We start from the raw sequence: 9,520 nt of genomic DNA, 5'->3' as shown, positions 1-9,520 counted from the left end.
CTTCCATCCCATAAACCAATGAATACGGGGTCGCTCCGGTAGAAGTTCTAATTGAAGTCCTGTAGCCCCACAGAGCAAATGGCAGCTTATCTGGCCAATCCCGGTAGGTTTCCACCATCTTCTGCAGTATGTGTTTGATATTCTTGTTGGCGGCCTCGACTGCTCCGTTGGTTTGCGGTTGGTATGTGGATGACTTATGAAAAGCCACGTTGTATTTCTCCAACAAGGCAATCACTTCCTTCTTGAAGTGGGAACCGTTATCCGAAATGACCTCGTTTGGGACCCCGTAACGACAGATGATGTTGTTTCTGATAAACTTTGCAACGTGCGACTCCTTCAACACCGCATATGATTGGGCCTCGACCCACTTTGTGAAGTAATCTATCTCGACCAGGATGAACTCATGCCCATTCGACCCCTTTAGAGTGACAGTCCCGATCACATCAATTCCCCAAACTGAAAACGGCCATAGCGAAGTCATACTGTACAGCTTCGACGGCGGGATGTTCATGCGATTTGCATGAATTTGACACTTGTGGCATCGCCGGACAAAACCGATACAATCCTCCTTCATGGTGGACCAGTAGTAACCCTGTCTGAGGATCTTCCGTGCCAGCATTACTCCGTTCATATGTGCACCGCATTCTCCTCCATGGATGGCCTCCATCAGGCGCTTTGATTCCTCAGCTTCGACACACAACTTATGCATTCCCAGATGACCTCTCTTATACAGCTTACCCCCACAGATGATGAACTGAACGGCCATTCTTCTGATTGCCCTTTTATCCTTGGCATTTACCCCCGGTGGGTACGCTTCCTTCTCCAAGAAGTTTCAAATGTCATAATACCAGGGGTTTTCGTCCTGAACCTCATCTATAGCAGCGATCGACTCATAAGCTGGCGCAAATTTCTGGTCAATGACGACTAGACGCATCCGGATTCCAAACGGGATGTCTATCATGGAAGATAGAGTTGCTAAAGAATCTGCGAACCTATTGTTCTCTCTTGGAAGATGAGCGAAGTTTAGCTTCTCGAACCTAGGAATTAACAAGTCCAAGGTCTGGTGATACATCATCATCTTTTCTTCTTTGACTTTCCAGTCTCCTTTTGCTTGAGACACAACAAGGTTCGAATCCCCGATGACATCCAACCGTCTTGCCCCTAGTTCCAGGGCTGCTTCTAAACCGGCAATACATGCCTCATATTCTGCTTCGTTGTTCGAGACTTTGAACCGGAGTTTGAAGGCTAGAGGGATACGGGAATTGTCAGGTGCTATCAACAACACTCCTATCCCATACCCGTATTGATTTGACGCTCCGTCAAAGTACATCGTCCAATATTCATCGTCGATGTGCAAAATGGCTTCATCTGGGAATAAGTACTCAACTGCTTCACCTCCTTCCACTGGATGATCGGCTAAGAACTCTGCCACTGCTCTTCTCTTGACTGACTTGCGTGTTACATATTTCAGATCGAATTCGGAGAGCAACAGCAGCCAACGAGCTAGCCTACCCGTAAGTGCCGGTTTCTCGAAAAGGTATTTGATGGGATCCGGTCGTGAAACCAACATTACGGAGTGAGCTAACAGGTAGTGCCGTAGCTTCCTAGTAGCCCATACCAAAGCTAAGCAAGCCTTCTCTAATGGTGTGTAGCGAGTCTCATACTCTAGTATCTTCTTGCTCAGATAGTAGATGGCCCTTTCCACCTTATCCTCTGATTCTTGTGCGAGCATGCAGCCCATTGTGGTCTCAGTCACTGAGAGGTACAATATCAACGGTTTTCCCGGCTCTGGCGGTGACAACACGGGCGAATTCTGCAAGTATTCTTTGATCTGTTCAAAAGCAGCTTGGCATCGGCCGTCCCATTGGAATTTCTTGCCTTTCTTCAGGAGACCAAAAAGTGGTTCACAAGTCAGGGTTAATTTTGAGATAAACCGTCTTATGAATTGCACTTTACCCAGAAAGCCTCGCACCTCCTTTTCAGTCCTTGGTGGTGGAATTTCTAAGATGGCCTTGATTTTTGAAGGGTCGACCTCGATGCCCCTTTGTGTAATCAGAAATCCCAGCATTTTTCCCGCTGTAACACCGAACGTACATTTCTGAGGATTCAGCCGCAACCAGAATTCCCTGATCCTTTGGAAGAACTTTTGCAAGGCGGTGTAGTGGCCCTCTCTTTCTTTGGCCTTGACAATCATGTCGTCCACATACACTTCAACCTCTTTGTGGATCATGTCGTGCAATATTGTGGTCGCGGCCCGTTGATAGGTAGCTCCGGCATTCTTCAACCCAAACGGCATTACTTTGTAGTAGTATGTCCCCCACGGGGTGGTGAAAGCAGTCTTTTCACTGTCTTCTGGTGCCATTACTATCTGATTGTACCCTGAGAAGCCATCCATGAATGAGAGCAAAGCATGCCCTGCTGTGAAATCCACCAACTCGTCGATATGCGGTAAGGGAAAGTCGTCCTTCGGACTAGCTTTGTTCAAATCCCTGAAATCCACGCACACCCGGATCCTGCCATCCTTCTTTGGTACTGGAACGATGTTGTCCAACCAAGTCGGGTATTCGGAAACCAGCAGGAAGCCTGCATCGATTTGCTTAGTGACCTCTTCTTTAATCTTGAGAGCCCAGTCGGGGCGGATCCTTCTGAGTTTCTGTTTGACAGGTCGGGCCTCGGGGTCAAGGGGAATCCAGTGCTGTACAATCTCAGGATCGATCCCAGGCATGTCTTCGTAGGACCACACGAAAACATCTTTGAAATCTTTTAATAAAGCAACTAGGCGCTCGCGTTCCTCCGAAGACAACGTGGACCCGATCTGGACCAGCCGCGGGTCCTCCTCAGTACCAATATTCACGATAATGATTTCATCCGTTAAGGGTTTGACAAATCTCTCCTGCTCCTGCTCAATTAAACGTTGCAAAACCGCAGGAATTTCTTCCTTGTCGTTTTCATCAAAATTTTGAAAGTCTGAATTTATGCAATAAATCAAGGGCACAAAAAAGTACTCAGAAACCACAGTCACTTGATTCTCATCAAGCTCATCCAAATCGTCCGAATTCTCAGTTACAACAGACTCAAATGAGAAAGAAAAAAACGTCCTGGACATAACTGTGGTATCCGGGTTATCATCCCCAGGATTACCAGACTCAGACTCAGTCGAGCTGGAACCTGATTCTGACTCACAGGACTCGGTGGAATCAGATTCCGGCTCACTACCTGACCCGGTGCTGCTGGACAAGAATCCCTCTTCGTATTGCCAAGTGAGAGAGGGTGCGATAGATGCATCCAAAATAGTTGCTGGAAGGCCCGCAGCCGTTTCATCCCCGATCACGCATACCGAGAAGTTATCCCCCAAGCACTTATGGTCGATCGGAGGATCTGAGAGTAGACTTGCCAGCGCTACCCCCATTTCAAGTTCGGTGTCCTCAGACTGCACTTTCTTACTCTGTTCAATTTCAGCTGATGGGTCTGTCTGCTCTTCGGCAACGTCATCCCCGGGTAGTTGCAGGTCGAAGAAGATCTCGAAACCTGGCACGCGCTTCTTCTCCGCGTTTAGCCACGGCTCTGGGAAGCCGCAAAACGGAAAGTCCTCCCCCTCCCGGACGAAGCGTCCATTCAGGGTACCCCAAATGGGCCTATGCATCAATTCGAAAGGCTTCCCAGCCTGCTTTGCTCTGGCTCTTCCGGCCATTTCCTTACCCTTCCTCACCTAGTCCTCTTTGGTGGGCAGATAACCTAGACCAAAGGTATGAGGGTTGTGTGGCACTTCGGCTAATGTTGAGACGCCCTTCCGGCCGTTCCTTCCCAATCCCATCCCGGGGATGTATTGCAATTTGTTCATGAGGTAGACGGATTGAGCACTGACGTACATCCCCTCATTCACAGCCATAATATTCTGCACCACTCGAGCCTCAGCCAAAGTGAACCCTGATAAGAACACATCCTCAGTGCCATGCTCGATTTCTAAAACAGGTGTGGACACTACCGGCGGCGGATGGATTGATGAATTCCCAAAAACAATCGCTACCCCTTTCCTGTGACGGTACTTCAGCATCTGATGCAAAGTGGAAGAGACTGCCTTGACCTGGTGCAACCACGGTCGCCCCAAAAGTAGGTTAAAAGTTGCGGGAACGTCCAAGACATGGAATTCAATGTTGTGTTGTCCTGGACCAACCTGAGTCTAAATTTTGACAGTCCCCATCACTTCCCTGCTAGTGTTATCATAGGCTCTGATCACCTGAGTAGTCGGCACGAAGTCCGCGGGTTTCAACCCGATTGCATATGCTGTTCTGGCTGGGCAGACATTGATGGCGGACCCGGTATCAACAAGTACCACCGGTATCCACTTGTCTCTACATTCCACGGAAATGTAGAGGGGTTTGTTATGATTTGTGCCCTCAGGCGGTAGTTCTTTATCTGAAAAGGTTAATGCTGAGGAACCTCCTCCCGGAAAAACCAGCCCAACTAGCTGTTCTGGTGTAGTATCTATAGAGAGTTTGGCCCTGTCCATGGCAGATAAGACAGCCTGTCTGTGTACTCGCGACGCCATAAGCAGCCCCCAGATGGAGATGTCTGCTTGTATCTTCTTTAGCTATTTCAGCACAACTTCCTCTTCGATCTGCTTCTCTTTTTGCCTCTCGGCTTCTTTGTCTTTCCCAGATGTCTCGGGTTGGTCTAGGTGTGGGGACTTAAAGTACCGCCCACTTCTTGTCATGTGATCAACCTCATCGAGGTACCAGGTGTCATCCGGTTGATTGCTTCCCCAGTCTTCGTCTGTGTGGGCAAGACATAAGTCATCATCTTCCCACCACATTCCGTTGGCATTCAAAAGGCACCTGTCTGGCTCGGGCATGTTTGTACTCACAGCACTCTCAGCCTGCATGCTCGCAGCATCCTCCGTTCTTATGCCCACAGCACTTTCGATCCCCTCATGAATTTTGGCTTTCCCGGTTCCCTTAGAACCCTGTTGTTCTACCTGCGTCAGTGCAGTTTGTTGCTCAACTTTCCCCGCATTCACAATGCTTCTGCCCTGAGCGAAATTCTTTATACCGGCTCTCTCCGGCAATGTAACCTGACTTCCGGCCCTTCCGGCCACAGTTGATACTCTCGCCCCTGCCGGGCCCTATTCTGGTTGGGATTCTTCCACTACATCTGGCTGATCATCCAGCCATCCAGTGGCCTCTGCCGATTCCTCATAATCAAACCAGTTGACTGCTGCACCCCCTGATTCTTGGTTATCAAAAAACTATAGGTTGGCAAAGTCCTCCTCTACAACTGTCAGATCATCTGCCCCTTGCCCAAATCCATCCCCCCGGATCATACACAGTTCTTCCTTTCCTGGCAATTCTATACCCAGCCCAATCTGGCCTGTTGAAAAGATGTACTCACTTGGATCGTAGGCTTCCCCAGCAAAACTCTGTTCAATTTCAAACTCAACAATCTCATTCTTTCCTGAAGTCTGCCCTGCCCCATCTTCGATGGTCACCACTATCGGCTCTGGTTGGGTTGTGGAGATGTCCAACATGCACAAGAAGTCAGTGCAGTCGGGAAGGAACACCTCCGGCTTAGGTAGATGGGTAGGAGTAATATAGATGCTAGGATCGTAAGACACGACCCCAGTCTGGATAAGGTTGACTCTTTTGGGAGGTGGAGTTTGGTTGTGTGTAGGGAGGGGGTTGGTTGTGACGTTGGGTTTTTCTGGTGGCAAAATCACATTTTTGTCGACGAGGTCTTGAATCTCGTGACGCAGCCTGAAACATTGGTCAGTATCATGGCCGTGCTGCTGGTGATATGCACAGTACTTGGCTGGGTTGTGAGAGGGAGGGAGTGGATTCGGCAATGGCCTCGGCTCTAGGGGTTTTAGATGCCCATTTCTGATCAAGACCCCCAGAGCCTTAGACAAAGGCATGTATAGTGGGGTGAAGGTTCTTTGGCCTCTGGACTGGTATTTAGAGGTTTAAGTATTGCTTCTGGATGCACCGGAGAAGGGTGTGGTTGACATGGGCCTTGGAAGGGGAAGGGGAATGGTGGTGACCATGCTCACCTCTGAAGCTCTTGCAGTTGCAGCGCCACTCGGGCCTGCATTGTTGTTACGGTTGAAAGTCCTCCTCGGTTGTTCCCTATCCTGGTCAATCAGACCTTGCTTCATTGCATCCTCAATTTGTATCCCCATCTCGTGTAAATTTGAGAAGGTGGGAAAGGGGAGTACAATCATCTTCTGCATCAATTTCGGTTGGAGATTGCACACAATCATCCTGATTTGGTCTTTATCAGTGGGCCTCAAAGTCATCATCGATGCCTTCGCCCTCCATCGAGTTACAAAATCTGAGAAAGTCTCTTTGGGCTCCTGCCTCGTCGTTTCGAGATCACGAGTTGTAATCTCAATCTGAGTATTGTATGAGTACTGCGCGACAAAGGCCTCAGCCATTTCATCCCAGCTTCTTTTTACCTCATCCTCTAACTTCGCGTACCAGATGGTGGCCACACCCGACAGGGTTCGGCCGAACAGCGAAAGCTTTTGTGGTCGGGTTAGGCCCATTGGCCGCAGGATGTTTGAGAATAGCCGAAGATGGACCATGGGGTCCCCGGACCCGTCGAATCGATCAATCTGCGGCATCTTGAACCTATCGGGCAATGTCACGGCCACATCGGTATATCCGTCCTCGATATCCGGAATAGCCTTTACTCCTTGTGATTTCTTGAAGAGCTTCTCAAGCTTGCTCAGTTTCAGAGCCGTATGGTCTATTTCAAACTCGAAGGGAGAGTCCGGGTGGTTGGGTATATGGGTCTTGGACAGTTGAGGCGGAAGCAGGGGCGGAGCTGGCCCCGTTGGAAGGTTCGTGTCCTCTTGTATGTTCTGGACATTTGGCACGGTGTTCTGGGTGTTTGGCAGAGTATTCTGGACAGTAGGTGCCTGCTCGGGTAATGGAGCCCCTGGCGGAGGAGGAACTTGATGTGAAGCAGATGCCGCATTCTGCTGTTGCAGTCTAGTGATTAGCTCGGCCTGCTGAGCCATGATCGCGGCCTGCTGTTTGGAGAACTCCGCTTGACGAGCAGCATCCTCCTGCATTTGTCTCATTATCTCCTACATTTGGCGCATCAGGGCTTCCATCCCTGAGGTATTTTGCTGATCCATCTGACTAACTGGTATGTCTATTTCTATAGCAACAATCGAGACCTCAGTCCTATTGTCCTCTGATGGAATAACCCACTGTTCTGGCAACCTCTGTTCTGACACACTGCGCTTTCTTGGCCTTCTTCTGACAACGGGGGGTAGAGAATGGAACACTGGCTGTCCGTCAATTAGATCCTTAGATCGATTGAGTCGACGACCTCGTGTCCAAAGTGCTTGGGAAATATCTACTGGGTTGGAAGTAATTGTGCTAGAACTGCCCCTAGTAAAAGATAAATAAAGCAATAAGGAAATAAACGAACAGATAAACGGACAGCATAACAACTTAAAGTAAATACACAACACACAGCTGGGCATAACAACACATGGTCGATAAGATGAATACACACTGTCCTCAAACACTGATCATTATCCCTGAATCACTGTCCCTGAAAACTGAACCTCTGATACCCGCAGATAACTGATTCTCAATCACTGACTGATGCCCGCAGGCCTGGTGCCCAAACTCATACACTGATACATGCATTCCCTGTAGAGATGCACTCTAAAGCACATAACAAATAAGCGAGAGCCAAAACACCCCTATGTTGGGGTAGGGTTTCCCTGTCCTATTTCGTCAAGAACTAGGGTTTCACTACGCACGCAGCGGTTTCAAACAACCTATCGGGTAAGCAACCTGTCCTAGTTTGGAATGGCCACTATGGATTCCGAATATGCACTAGGTCGAATGGTCAAAAGGGTGCCCTGGTAAAATCGGGGTTTGTGTTCCCATACTGGCAGAGCCCACAACCGGTCAGCCTTATGGTCATGCCTTGACAAGACAAGCCTCCGGCAAACCGTTCAGGAATAGCAGATGGCAAACACGGTGTCCTAGGCACACCAATGTAAATGCAATGCAAAGAAACACACAAGTGTAGTCAAAAACAGATATCATGAGTTCGAGTCAAGTTCTCTAAATCCCCAGCAGAGTCGCCAAAAACTGTAGACGTCCCCGAACGCCCCGGGAGGGTGAGTCCCGTTCTGTTCATTTGGGGTCACTACAGCTCAGGACTCTCAAATTGTCACGGTTCTAAATCTGAACCAAAGAGTCCAAACCCGGCAAATCGTTTTGAGAAAATAGATTTTTAAAAGAAGTGTCAAACATGGACTACTTTGCCAGATACAGAGTCGCCACCTAAATGTTTTATTTTGAGGAAATTTAGGAAACCCTGACTCGTTTGCCTAACGCCACGTGTCCGTCATCACCAAAGTTGCCTCGGCTCGGGAACTTGGGTACGATTGGGGAAGGTCACTTCGTGAGCACCCCCGCTCGCCCGATCAAAGATCGGCCTCTACTAACCATAATATCTAGTTTTGAAAACTTTATGCGTTCTTATTCCGGTTTTTAGCCTAGATTACTATGTGATGCGCACAACATACAAGTATAGACCGGGTCGCCTGAATTGGAACAAAACATTTCATATTTGTTTGTTTGAAAATGGTTTGATGGTGCTACTCGCAAGTAGGCTAAGACGTGGATTTGCTACCCTCGGGTGGGCTTAGAAAACATGATTTTGCCACTATCTAGTGGGCTTAAAACTCACAATTAATGAATTGTTCCAATTCAAATAACCCAACCTTCACCCACAGGCATTCAGGCAGTTTATATCACATAAGCACATGGCCTCATGGTAAGAATGCTATTCATGGCAGTCACTCACACGCATGCAAGGATGCTAAAGCATGAAAACTTACCGAGTACTCCAAGCCAAAACAGCAACTAATTAGAAATCTATGCATGATCCTAATTATACAGAAATGCCTAATGCAACACATGCAAAAGTGCAACTATAGCAGGCTCGGCTATTCTAAGATGGCATATGATGATGCTATAGCTAACATGTATTCAACTTGGAATTGAAAATACAATGCAGTTAGTATGATGCGCCGAGCCCGGTGCATGCAAGACAGATGAATGAATGCAAACATGCTATCATACTGTATGCTAATTGAAACATGCCCTAATCTAACCATCATAAGCTGGTAAATAAAAGGAAAGAAAGACATGGGGTTGGAAGACATACATCACACACACGCACACTTATTACAACATTGCCCTCGCACAGAGGGTCCAAATAAATAATATACAGTCCCGAATAAATATTATAGTCCTGAATAAATACACAAAAAAAATCCTAATTAATTTACAAATTAATCTAGGAAAGCTATAAACTGGCATGCAAGCCAGGGACTGCCTTGACTCTGATGAATGATGTATGTCTGGGCTGCCTTGCGCGGAAATCCACTAGGATGCCCCAATTAGCCTCTGTTTTGCAATGATTTCTTGGAAAGCGCGCCAAGCCCCGGAAGATTACTGATTCTTGATTTGCTGCAACAGAGAGCAGCAAA

The sequence above is a fragment of the Camellia sinensis genome, chromosome 8 (assembly GCF_055761805.1).
Source record: "Camellia sinensis isolate YWXY chromosome 8, ASM5576180v1, whole genome shotgun sequence".
Classification (NCBI taxonomy): Eukaryota; Viridiplantae; Streptophyta; class Magnoliopsida; order Ericales; family Theaceae; genus Camellia; species Camellia sinensis.
This window is presented reverse-complemented; position numbering follows the sequence as displayed.